The 12587-nt window shown below is 38.9% G+C and overlaps 2 non-coding genes across 2 annotated transcripts; one reads left to right on the forward strand and one right to left on the reverse strand.

Annotated features, from left to right (window-relative positions):
- The first annotated feature begins 5805 nt into the window (after window positions 1-5805).
- Window positions 5806-5878, forward strand: TRNAM-CAU. Its single transcript has one exon. It is a non-coding gene; the product is annotated as a tRNA-Met (tRNA).
- A 4352-nt stretch (window positions 5879-10230) lies between these two features.
- Window positions 10231-10303, reverse strand: TRNAV-AAC. Its single transcript has one exon. It is a non-coding gene; the product is annotated as a tRNA-Val (tRNA).
- Between the last annotated feature and the right edge of the window lie 2284 nt (window positions 10304-12587).

Below are 12587 nucleotides of genomic sequence, written 5' to 3' on the forward strand. Positions count from 1 at the left end.
AGCAAAGAGAGATGAAATATTTTCCCTAGCATTTATTCAAGTAGCCATGACTCAACATCCCCAGTGGGTGAAGGGAGAAGTTTTATCTTTATGTCAAGTTTGCATTTTAGATTGTTACATGGAGTTTAGCACTTTAATTTTGGGACTGAGATGGTATTAGTCAGGATAAGTCATAAAACTTCATATGGAGGTAGGAAAAGAATGCATCCAGTGAATAAAAATAAAATGATAATGGAAGACCTAAATATATCTTCTGTATTATTCTATCCCAGAGATTGGTCATTTTCATGTCACAGAATTTGGAGAGGTCCAACTGATAAAGTTATATGGCTATCCGTTAATCAGTTTTGTTATTATTACTATCATGCCAAAAAACGACATCTCAGATACCTAAGAGGCAGTGCTCCATTTGGGTTATTCCAAACACATGGCAGATAGAACAATGTTTATAATGTAAAGCTACTTGACATTTTCAATTTCTGAGTATTGGTGTAAATATAATTTCTGTTTAGAGATGGCAAATAAAATAAAAAGCCATGAATTTCATGTGTCCCAATTACTTGCACTTTTGGAATAATATCTTGTTCTAGCCAATAACTCCCACTTATTTGTCTTTAACATACCACAACATAAAAACTGTTTAAAACTAGAGCAGAAAGTAGATACTTCCTGGTCTATTGTCAGCTGTTCCCTATTTGCATTTGTGCTATATATTTTGAGACACGGATGTGTATTTTTTTCTCACTTTATGTCCCTATTCAAATTTAAATAGAGATGTGTAGCAATGTAGAGAGTAGTTATAGCCAGGATCCCCACAACCATCACCCCAAAGATCTAAGAGGATCTGAAAAGGATCTGAAGAGAAATGTAGCATGGAGGAAGAGGTTTTGTAAAAGAAGCATATTGGACTAGACTTTGAAACAAGAGTGAAAGAACTTCCCTAATTAAGAGAAAATGATTCACCCAAATATGGAGGAAGAGAGGAACATCCCAAGTACATACAGGCATTTTGACATGCAGACCCGTTACTGGCATTGACCAAGACAAATGACAAGAGTTCACCAACGAAAGAGTTCATTAGAAAAGATACTCTTAACATTAGAAAAACTCCTGAGACTATGGCATAAATCATCCCATGACATGGATGCTACAGAGCTTCCAGCTAAAGGAACCAGGAAGGTAGAAACAGAAACAGGGTTAGCATTACTTTCCTCCCTCTTTTCCTGGGACCTGCATTGGATCCTGTAAGCTTGGCAAGAACCTGAGTGAATAAGAAGATAACAAATGGCTACCTTCAGGATCAGGAGAGTCAGGAATTTCTTTAGGCAATATAAATATTGGGTTGGCCAAAAAGTTCATTCGGTTTCCCCTAAGCTGTCTCTAGTAGCGCTTAGTTGTCTTTAACTTCATTCGAAACAATTTTGTTAGATTGTATTGTGACAGCTGTCAGCGTGTATTTAAAGAAAAACTTATCAAAACTGGTGAATTTTTGTGTAGCCATTTTAATATTGAAAATGGAAGAAAAAAGCAACATTTTTGGCATATTATGCTTTATTATTTCAAGAAAGGTAAAAACGCAACTGAAACACACGAAAAAGATTTGTGCAGTGTATGGAGAAGGTGTTGTGACTGATCGAGCATGTCAAAAGTGGTTTGCGAAGTTTCGTGCTGGAGATTTCTCACTGGATGATGCTCCACAGTCGGGTAGACCAGTTGAAGTTGATAGCAGTCAAATTGAGACATTAATTGAGAACAATCAACGTTACACCACGCAGGAGATAGCCGACATACTCAAAATATCCAAATCAAGTGTTGAAAATCATTTGCACCAGCTTGGTTATGTCCATCGCTTTGATGTTTGGGTTCCACATAAGTTAAGCGAAAAAACCTTCTTGACCATATTTCCACATGCAAGCCTCTACTTAAACGTAATAAAAACGTTCTGTTTTTAAAACAAATTGTCACAGGTGATGAAAAGTGGATACTGTACAATAATGTGGAACGGAAGAGATCGTGGGGCAAGCGAAATGAACCACCACCAACCACACTAAAGGCTGGTCTTCATCCAAAGGAGGTGATGTTGTGTATATGGTGGGATTGGAAGGGAGTCTTCTATTATGAGCTCCTTCCGGAAAACCAAATGATTAATTCCAACAAGTACTGCTCCCAGTTAGACCAACTGAAACAGGCATTCGATGAAAAGCATCCAGTATTAGTTAATAGAAAATGCATAATCTTCCATCAGGATAACACAAGACTGCATGTTTCTTTGATGACCAGGCGAAAACTGTTACAGCTTGGCTGGGAAGTTCTGATTCATCCTCATATTCACCAGACATTACACCTTTGGATTTCCATTTATTCCTTCACAAAATTTTCTTAAGGGAAAAAGTTTCAATTCCCTGGAAGACTGTAAAAGGCACCTGGAGCAGTTCTTTGCTCAAAAAGATAAAAAATTTTGGGAAGATGGAATTATGAAGTTGCCTGGAAAATGGCAGAAGGTAGTGGAACAAAACGGTGAATACGTTGTTCAATAAAGTTCTTGGTGAAAATGAAAAATGTGTCTTTTATTTTTACTTAAAGACTGAAGGAAATATTTGGCCAACTCAATAATTAGTCTATGCATATGTCAGGTTTTGGAGTGTAGTTCCACTGGCTGCACTTCCTTATGGATACAGTGACCGCTAGATGGAAGATATTAATGAAAGATGGGGCACATCCAGACTGAATACTTAACAGCAAAACCCATAAGATGGTTACTGAAAAGGAGTCATGGATTCTGGAAAAAAAAGTCAAGGTCATATAAGAATGGAAGTATCAAGAATGGGCCTTAGAGAATGAAGATGAAGAGAAATCACGGATGTGTGAACCAGGCATGGAAGTGGGAATTCCTCTATGAGAAAAAGTGTATGGCCTTTCTAATTGAGGGGGCTTTAAAATACTCATGAAGGGAAGTAGTGACTGCAAAGGCTGAAAATTTGGAGTTGAAAATATAAAAAATCTGAGCGTGTTATGGGCTGAATTTTGTCCCTCCAAATTCATATGTTGAAAGCCTAGCACGCGGTACCTCAGAACATGACTGTATTTGGAGACAGGGCCTTTAAGGAGGTGGTTAGGTTACAATGAAGTCATTAGAGTGGGCCCTAATCCAAACTGACTGGTGTCCTTATAAGACGGGACAATTAGGACACAAAGAGAAAGATACAGGACATGTGCCCAGAGGAAAGACCATGTGAGGACACAGCAAGAAGGTGACCATCTGCAAGTCAAGGGGCCTGAGAAGAAACCAGACCTGCCGACGCCTTGATTTTGAACTTGTAGCCTCCCGAACTGCGAGAAAAATTTCTGTTGTTTAAGCCACCCAGTCTGTGGTATTTTGTTATGGCATCTCTAGCAAATTAATACAGAGCAGAAGGGTTACATTACCAAAATGAAATATTTAAGAGGCTGTTTTTAGCTGAGAGAATGAGGAAGTTTGAGAGTATGGGAACGGGGCCTTTGTTTATCCTGTCAGCTCCTGAGGTCGGGGTTGCCTAATTGCCTCTGACTCCCCAAGCCTGGCACAGAACACGTCCTCAATAATTATGAGTAGAATGAATGATGGAATGAAAAGGAAGAGGGAGATTCAAGAGAGGTTCTGTAAAAAATAATCTAGTGTAGTAGCTCTCAGGCTTTCTTGTGTCAGGACTCACCACACTCTTAAAAACTTTATAATGAAACCCAAAGACCTTTGTGAATTTTATCTGTCAATATTTATTATGTTAAGATTTAAAATGTTTATTTGGTTTTTAAAATAACATGATCAACCTATCAGATGTCATCATAAGTAATATAATTTTATGGAAAATAACTATACAATTTTAAACTCTCTTTAATGACTGGCTTAATAGAAGACAGATTTTTATATCTGCTTCCACATTCAAAATCTTGAGATATAATGTTTTGTTTCAAGCATATGAAGAAAGTTTGGCTTCATACAGATATGCTATTAGAAAAGGAAAGAGTATTTCAATAGCCTTTTCAGGTAATTGTGGACATCTTTCTTTGATTTTACACCAATACTTGACAGGCAGTACCTTCTTTAGGGTTGGTCATAAAGTAGAATCTGACGCCTTATTGCTAACTTTGAATGGATCTTTTACCCATGTGTGATTTGGTAACAACTTTGTTATATTGGTCCACTGAGATGTATAGTTCTTCCAAATGTTGAAACGTTTCAGTATACAATATCAAACAAACAGAAAAGAACATTCATTGATACCATCACCAATCTCATCAGAAACATCTCTAAATATTGGGAAGCTGCAAATTCATGAAGTTTCCTAGATGCTAATTTTCACTTGCAGGCTAATATTTTATCATTGCAAACAAATTCTGTCAGTTATTTTCTTTGAAGTGACAGGCTGAATTTTTTTATTCTTGAGAAAATGCCTGAACGTGTCATAGTTTTGTCTGTTACTTCTTTCAAATAAAAGTGGTGTTCCCTGAAAAACAAAACAAAACAAAACCCATAACTAGAACAGTTCACAACTCAAAAGTCACCCAAGTGCTTTTCTTAGAGATAATCATTCTACTGTGGGGCACAGCTGAAGGGCTTTTCCTGCACTTCTCATTTATTCACACAAATTATTAAAAAGACATGTACTTAAGGGTGAGAGTTAGTAAATATTTTTTACTGCTCCATCAAGGATATTCTTAAGTAAAATACTTTTTTTTTTCTGAGTGTGTGGCGGATAGACACAGTGGCTGCTAGCACAGCTTGATGTCACTGCCTTGATCCATAGCAGGCACCAGAAGATTTATGCGCTGCTGTTTTTGCACCATCGGATTTTTTTTTCATAGCAAATAAAGCCTTGATAATTATGAAAAAATTGTTGGCCTCAGAGATACCCTGAAAGTGTCTCAGAACCCCCATGGGTCTGGACACCACACTTTGAGAACTGATAGTCTAAAGTATTTGTCAGGATTTGAGGGACAAAAGGTCAAGGCTTTCTTGAAAGTTTTGAACTCAGGTGCCAGGCACATGGCAGGCTGTGAATTAATGTCTGTTGAATGGACTGAAGAGTTCACAGTTCTATAAATATTTGTGTAACGAGTGAATGTGGTGATGTGGGGAAGAACATAATCTAGAGTGAAGAAGGCACACTTTTTGGAATCAGCAAAATCTGCTTTCAACATCTGGCTTTGCCATTTAGCAGCTGTGAATCTGATTCTACTGAGCCTCAGTTTCATCAGTAAAATGTGGATAATGATATATAGATTTATGGCAAAAAACTAAATTGGACTAAATGAAATTGAATGAATAGAATCTTTAATAGGATTTTTGGTACATAGAAGTGAAGAAGACATGCAGACTTACAAAGTCAGTTTGTGATATACTGAGGGGAACATCTCAGGCAACATAGGTGGAAATGTAGATTTAAATTAAGACACGTAAGTGTAGCCTGCAGATATGTTTGGGAGCTATGCATTCATCCAACTACTATTTGTTGAGAGTCTACCATTCCAACAGAGGAGACTATGGATGGTAAAAAATCGACTGATAATTGAGGGAATGACAATCCAGATGATTAGAAAATAAGGACAGCATCAACCAGAGGTCAGGCACAATTGTTCAGTGGATACACTAGTTTCCAGGTATGAGGCTCTTTTGAGCGCGGGTCTAGAAAGGACCCTGGATATTTGGAAATATCTTGGATAACCAGTAACTCTGGACGAAGAAAACTGAAAATCCAGAAAGTAATCCGTTTCGAGGGAAAGAAATTAGATAATTCATTATAGCCTGGCTAAACAGGGTACCCCAGCGCCTTCTTAGCGCAGTGGGCAGCGCGTCAGTCTCATAATCTGAAGGTCCTGAGTTCGAGCCTCAGAGAAGGCAGCTTTCTTCTTTCTTTTCTTCGGCGTGTTCGCTTTCTTTGTTTTTGCGCTCATTTACCTCTGGGACGTAGTTTCTTCTGCTGTGAAGTATCAAGAAGTGAGATTGTATGAGATTGTATCAGAGCCAGAGTCTTCCTACAATAACCGTTCGGGTCCCCAGCAGACATGCGCTCGCCGCTCCGCGCAACTGCTGTTTCCCGAGGGGTTCTGGAGACGCTGTGCCTTGAGGGCGGTGACGCTTGGGACTCCAGACTAGCCCTGAAAAACCACGCGGGGCATAAAACTACTAGTGCCGAAATAACCATGTGCTCAAAATAGCCAATAGCGCAGAAATTGCACTTCACTAACTTCGCTGGCTGGTGCCTGCAGGGTCTACGCCCGAGGTCTTCGGCTGTGCATCTCCTTGCCCTCTTGGTCGGTAACAGCAACTTCCCAGATGACTACAGCTCAATACAGATATAGAAAACATTGACTTTTGGGGGGAGGGGGCGGTGTCTTAAAAAATTTTTTTATGAGCCCAGGGAAATATTGGACATTGAAATATTGGAAGTGTAGTAAATCGGATCTTTCTGATTTTTTTCCTCGTATGGTTCCACACATGACAGGGCTGGCGATGTCTTAACTGACACTCCAACTTTGTAGCCGGTGGAGGAAAACAGTGGAAGAGAGATGGGGGATCTCGGAGCAGGCAGAGAGGTGCTCTGCCTGCAGAGACATGCAGAGAGAGGTGCTCAAAGAGGAAGAAGGTGCTCTTTGAGGAAGAAGGTGCTCAAAGAGGAAGAAGGTCTGTGCGAGGCTGGGCTGGTCATTTTCCATCACAGCAATGCGCGGTGCTGTATGTCGGGTGGATCCTCAACCCCGTGTTATAGAAGCCGAGAGAAGTTAATTTTAATGGTGAAAAGTTAATTAAATGGCCAATAACGGGGACCTAGAGAAGCTAGATTTCGAGAGGACTTGCGCGTCTAAGGTCTCCTAGTAGATGCCGGTTGGGGAGGGGGTGGCAAAGAGCCAGAGAGTCGGGCAAAGGAAGGTTCTGACGCCCAGTGGAATTTATAGAAAATGAATTCACGCAGGAAGAGGGGGAAGAAAGAGAGTGTTGGGAAGTCTGTCCTTAACGCGATGCTTACCCATCTGCCTAGGACCCCATGATTACCGTCCCTGCCTCTGTATTTCAACTGTAACGCCGGTCCTGAGCAATAACTTTAGAAACCCTTCAAAATCATTAAAGGAAACAAAGAGGCCATTCTCATGTGCTACACACAAAACCTGGATAGTTTTTCCTCTTTTGTTTTAGAGGTTCCTGGAGATAGACATAGATATGCAAAAACTTCACAGCAGAAAATACCGAGAAGCAATTCCGTCAGGATATTTATTTTTAATACAGTCTGACATGTCTAGATTGTCAGAATTATTAAAAAATAAACATACTGGGGGTGGTGGTGGGATGAATTGGGAGATTGGGACTGACATATATACACTAATATGTATAAAATGGATAACTAATAAAAAATAAATATACTGTCTATAAGAAACTCACGTAATATAGTTACTAATAAGTTTGCATACAGATTTACTACTTAATAATTTATTAATTGCTTGTTCCTTTTTTTTTTTTTTTTTTTTTGCGGTACGCGGGCCTCTCTCTGTTGCGGAACACAGGCTCCAGACGCGCAGGCTCAGCGGCCATAGCTCACGGGCCCAGCCGCTCCGCGGCATGTGCGATCTTCCCGGACCGGGGCACGAACCCGTGTTTGCTGCATCGATAGGCGGACTCTCAACCACTGCGCCACCAGCGAAGCCACCGCCCCTTTCTTTTTCATATTTTTTTGTTCCTCTTCCTTCCTACCTTCATTTGACTTATTTAAACATTGTTAGTAGGTGGTCTAGTGATTACCCTATACATCCTTAACATCTCACAGCATACTTGGAATCAATAAATTACCATTCAAACTGAGTATAGAAACCTATACCACCATTATGTACCTTTGCCATAAGCCCTTTATGATATGTATATAGTACATGTAGATATAATGAAACTCTATGAGACAATGTTGTAATTTTCACTTTCAATCATCAAACATACTTTAAAGAACTCAAGAGAATAACAGTCTGTCATTTTTACCCAGATCTTTCCTAGCTTTGCTATTGTTCAATCATGCTGTTCCAAGTGTCCTTCTGGTATCATTTTTCTTGTCTCACACTCTACTTTTTTCTAGCACTTCTGCTGGCAATGGATTATCTCAGTTTACCTTCAAATCAAAATGTATTTTTCACCTCTTTGTCTGAACAATATTTTTGCTATATCAGCATTCTGGTCTATTCTTTCAACATTTAAAAAAGTCATGTCATTTCTTTATGGCCTCTGTGGTTCTGATGAGAGCAGATCGAAGTTTCCCTTTAGTTTTCCTCAGGTTGCTTTCAAGAAGTTTTTATTTTTTTCCTTTGGTTTTCAGCAGTTTAATAGTAATATGTCTGGGTGTGGCTTTATAGGAGTATATCCTGCTTCAAGTTTACTGAACGTTTTGAATCTGGTTTAAGTCTTTTGCCAAATTTGGAAAGTTTTCAAATTTGGAAATTCAAAATAAATTTCCCCCTTTTTCAAGGTCCTCTTTCTCCTCTTGTTTTGTGTCTCCAATGATGTGAATATAAGATCTTTGTTATTTTCCAGTTTGTCCCTGAAGCACCAGCCATCTTTTAAGATATACTTTTCACTCTGTCATTTAGACTGGAGAGTTACTATCTTCACTATCTACTATCTTCTATCTACTATCTATCTACTATCTTCACATTCACTGACTTTTTCTCAGTCACTGTCTGCTATTAGGACAATCCATTGAGGCATTGTTATTTATAATTTTGGTTAATACATTTTCAGTTCTGAAGTTTCAATTTGGACTTATATGTCCCATTTTTTTGCTAAGACTTTCTAACATTCAATTCATTTCAGTTCTCACCCCTAATTCTCAGAGCACTGAATAATCACTACTTCAAAGTATTTATTAGAAGATTTCAACATCTGTGTCATCTCAGTATTGATATCTGTTGATTCTCTTTTCCAAGTCAGTTAACCAATTTTCCTGGTTCTTCATTTGCTGAATAATGTTGGATTATAACCTGGCCATTTTTGCATCAGACTTGGTGTCTTGTTCAAATTTTATGGAGAATATTGCTACTTTTGTTTTTGCAGTCAATTGACTGCCTTGTGTTAAAGTTCCAAGTACCGACCAGTCTTCTGTGTGTTGTGGTTTCATAGTCCAATCCATTTCCAAAGACTTTCTGATACTATTTGGAGATCTCTGGAGTGTGTGCAATCCAGTGACCAGTGTGGACTTGGGCAGTGCGCTATCACTTCAGTTCTCAAAGTTTTTGTTGTTTAGGACCTGAGTCACTTGTACATAGATCATGGGTTCATCCAGAAGTTCACTAATAACTTCACGTGTTTGCTTTCCACAGTGTCTTTCTCGATATTTTCTGGTTACTTGGGGCACTCGGTTTCAGTGCCTGATGAGAAAGCTGCGGCCTTATTGAACCCCGCTCTGTCCTGAGCTTCTCAGGACTGTGCCGCCTTGTGGCCAAGTTGCAGGAAGAAACAGGAATAAAAAGACGAATTGGGCATATCCCTTTAGATGACCAGCTATTCTGAAGAAACAGAAAACAAATTATAGGTTGAAAGTATCTGTACATACCGAAAGCCAGTAGAGCCAGCGCTGCCCTGCCTTGTCCTTGCCCAAAGAAGTGTCCAAAGTGTCTAATTTTCTCATTTCTTACTACAGGCTGGAAGATTGGCGCTCCTCGGTAGAACGAGTAAAACTTAGAGAATGTGGATATCGATCCCCCTACCTCTCGCATCCCAAGCGAGCGCTCTACCACTTGGGCTAACTCCCCTACACCAAACTCACTCTCTCTTTTTTCCCCCCGCCCCCCTTCCTCCTTCAGCTTTTCAGAGTACTTCATTATTCGCTCTTTTGGGAGGCCCAAACTTCAGGAAATGTCAAGGCCATTAATGCGAAACCAGAATTTAGACTAAGGGCACATCTTCTCAAAGATGCCCCAAAGCAAGAGCGCGGTTGGTACCTATTCCTCCGCTAAGAAAAGAAAGTAGCCATGGGAAAAGTTTGATACCCCAAAAGTTCACGTTTCAGATTTTCTGGGACAGAAGAGAACACGTCTCACTTGGGAGGAGTCACCCAGAACAGTTGGCTAATGCGACAAGACTACCTCAGGATGATTATCTGTGTCTTGAAAAGGAAACCGAAACAACAAACCAAAAGAAGTTGGATGATCACTTGTTCCTTTTAGGGCAGGTGGTACACTGATTTTTCCCAGATGGTGGAAGGCAAAAGAATCAGCTGTTGTTTCCGCCCGGTTTCGAACCGAGGACCTCTCGCGTGTTGGGCGAGCGTGATAACCGCTACACTACGGAAACTCACGTTGGGGTTTCTTCCCGGCATATTTATTCAATTCTTGCTGAGGTGGGTTATGAAAGGTTTCACATCTACACCGTGTGAGAGAATAACCAAAAACTACAAACTATTACAAGCAGGACCCATCGGAAATAAGAAGCGAGATCATATCAGAGAGAAGAAATAAAATATGGACATTGAGGGGTGAAGATGAAGAGTGAACAGGGTGGAAGGAACAGGCATGGAGGTAGGAATTCCTGTGTTCAGCAATTACCTGTTTAGTTGGAGTGGAGTGGAGTGTGTGCGTGCATGTGTGTGTGTAAAATAGACATGGAGGGAAACAGTGATTGAAAAGCCTGGACACATGAAGATACATTGGGGAGAAAATTGTGGAGGCTTAAGAACCTTTGAAAAAAAATCCAGGCACATGGCTTTAAAATCAAAACATTTTATGAAACGTTTTTATTTTGAATGCCAAATAGGTAGGAAATGGAGAAACTAGAATTAGAGAGAGAGAAAAAGAAGTTATAAGATATTAAAGAATCGAGGTTTATTCTTTTAGTTCCTGGGATTAGCAGTAGCATGAGTCTTTCTGCATCTCCAGCCCAGTACACTGTCTGGTACAGAATACATTTTCCATAAACATAGAATGGATAAAGGCATAGATGCATGAGAAGAAAGAGAAAGATTCTGGAGAGTTTGTCCAGGAAGGATCTACAGTATTTGAGTATATGTCAAGACACTAGATGTAGAGATTTTGAGGGAGAAGAAAGTGTCAAAGCTATGTATAGAATACTTGAACCTGGGAGGTAGACACAAGTGATTTTGAATTAATATCTGATGCATGGAAGATTAAATCCACTCATTTATAAGTATTTGTTTTAATAATGAATTAATGAATGAATTGGTTTGGATAAAAAGTGATAAGACTATGCACAGGGCTAAAGGAAAAGCCTACAATTTAATATAGGAAAAAAAAAATCAGTTTTCCACTTCCGGTTTTGCTCCATACATCCATTCAAACTGAGAAAAAAATCGTTCAACTACTCTGAACTTCAGTTTTATCAGTAAAGTGGGAATAATGATATTTGGATGAACTGCAAAGCCTAAATCAAACAACTTGCATAAAATTAATAAACATTTAGTACAATTTTTAGCATATGGTGCTGAAAAAGGATTATTTTTTCATTCTTTCGTAGCCTGTATTCCAAGTCCCCAGTGGTGGTCATCCTTCTCTCAAAGGCTCAGAGAGGCAGCAAATGGAAAGAGGTAATCCCCTCGTAACCACTGTGGTGCTTTCTCCAGCCTGAAGACGCCTCCTTTCCTTGAGCCCTTAAGGGGAAGAAACAGCACGGTCTGATCTTCAGGAAGCAATCTCTAGACAAGCTAACCTTCAGAAATCCATCTCTGGGTGTCATTTTGGTAACACGTGTATAAGAAGTAAAACAGAACATCACTTCTCTTTCACATTTTAAAAGAAAATCAACTGGGCAAAGTTGGAATCCTACAACCCATAATCATATATGTCACCATACTGTCACTGGTTCCCCAAAGAATAAAGTGGTTTCAAGATATTTTACTATCCTGAAAAGGCTACTACACTGTCTACACTGTCAGCATTCCAGATGTGACCACTGTCTCCGCTTTCTCCTTCCAGCTTCCAAGCTCACAGAATGTCAAAGAACGCCTTATCATTATGTAACTTCTCACTTAATAACTGGAAATTTAAAGTCCACTTTGTCTGATATTAATATATCCACTTCGGCTCTTTTTGATTAATGCTTGTGTGGTGTCTCTTTTCCCATTCTTTACTATCAATCTCCTGTGTAACTTTAATCTTGTTTATAACATTTAATCTCATATATTAACACCTTTGAAAAGAGTTTCTTAAGGTCAGCATATTTATTTTTAGTATATTCTGACAATCTCTGATTTTTATGAGTGTGTCTAGATAATGTATATTTAATGTTATTATTGATAAATTTGCATATAGATTTACTATTTAATAGTTTATTAATGATTTGTTCCCTTATTTTTTATTCTTTGTTTCTTTTCCTACCTTCTTTCAGCTTATTTAAACATTGTCTGTAGCTGCTCTAGTGATTACTCTATACATCCTTAATATTTCACAGTATATTTAGAATCAATAAATTACTATTCAAGTTGAATATAGAAAACTCACTGCCATTCAGTCCCTTTACCATAATCATTTTATGTCATGTATATAGTACATGTAGATACAATGAAAACTCCATGGGACAATGCTGTACTTTTCACTTTCAAACATTAAACATACTTCAAAGAACT

This window comes from Monodon monoceros, unplaced genomic scaffold (genome assembly GCF_005190385.1).
Source record: "Monodon monoceros isolate NGI ecotype Baffin Bay Population unplaced genomic scaffold, NGI_Narwhal_1 Super_Scaffold_3, whole genome shotgun sequence".
Lineage (NCBI taxonomy): Eukaryota > Metazoa > Chordata > Mammalia > Artiodactyla > Monodontidae > Monodon > Monodon monoceros.